The sequence below is a fragment of the Triticum aestivum genome, unplaced genomic scaffold (genome assembly GCF_018294505.1).
Source record: "Triticum aestivum cultivar Chinese Spring unplaced genomic scaffold, IWGSC CS RefSeq v2.1 scaffold101713, whole genome shotgun sequence".
In the NCBI taxonomy this organism is placed as follows: Eukaryota; Viridiplantae; Streptophyta; class Magnoliopsida; order Poales; family Poaceae; genus Triticum; species Triticum aestivum.
In genome coordinates, this window is record NW_025298575.1 from 1 (window position 1) to 947 (window position 947).

At 51.0% G+C, this 947-nt stretch overlaps 2 non-coding genes across 2 annotated transcripts; both read right to left on the bottom strand.

Annotated features, from left to right (window-relative positions):
- Positions 1 to 370: 370 nt before the first annotated feature.
- LOC123179169 (5S ribosomal RNA) lies at positions 371 to 489 on the bottom strand. The gene has a single exon (XR_006490157.1). It is a non-coding gene; the product is annotated as a 5S ribosomal RNA (ribosomal RNA).
- A 300-nt stretch (positions 490 to 789) lies between these two features.
- Positions 790 to 908, bottom strand: LOC123179168 (5S ribosomal RNA). The gene has a single exon (XR_006490156.1). It is a non-coding gene; the product is annotated as a 5S ribosomal RNA (ribosomal RNA).
- Positions 909 to 947: the final 39 nt, after the last annotated feature.

The window sequence follows — 947 nt, forward strand, 5'->3', positions numbered from 1 at the left end:
TCGCCCAAGCACGCTTAACTTCGGAGTTCTGATGGGATCCGGTGCTTTAGTGCTGGTATGATCGCATCCGACATGTTACCCCCGTCTTCGTCCCTTATGCTTGCCCCTCCCAGCTCCACTACACACACAATTGCACATTCCTTTGGCCGCTCCCGCTCAACTACGGAGACGAGTTTTACCACGGTTCAACTGCACCAGTGCCTATTTACCATGGTTTCGACCCCTTTCAGAACACGCTTGCCGCCGCTAGACGCGTGAATGATGAGCAGCGAGCTAAAACTTACCGTAAACGTGCAAAATAATAAAACGTGCTAAACATACGTCGCGCTCGTGCGTTTTGTTTTGCACGCGGTGCAAAAAAATTAAAAAGGGAATGCAACACAAGGACTTCCCAGGAGGTCACCCATCCTAGTACTACTCTCGCCCAAGCACGCTTAACTTCGGAGTTCTGATGGGATCCGGTGCTTTAGTGCTGGTATGATCGCATCCGACATGTTACCCCCGTCTTCGTCCCTTATGCTTGCCCTCCCAGCTCCACTACACACACGATTGCACATTCCTTTGGCCGCTCCCGCTCAACTACGGAGACGAGTTTTACCACGCTTCAACTGCACCAGTGCCTATTTACCATGGTTTCGACCCCTTTCAGAACACGCTTGCCGCCGCTAGACGCGTGAATAATGAGCAGCGAGCTAAAACTTACCGTAAACGTGCAAAATAATAAAACGTGCTAAACATACGTCGCGCTCGTGCGTTTTGTTTTGCACGCGGTGCAAAAAAATTAAAAAGGGAATGCAACACGAGGACTTCCCAGGAGGTCACCCATCCTAGTACTACTCTCGCCCAAGCACGCTTAACTTCGGAGTTCTGATGGGATCCGGTGCTTTAGTGCTGGTATGATCGCATCCGACATGTTACCCCCGTCTTCGTCCCTTATGCTTGCCCCT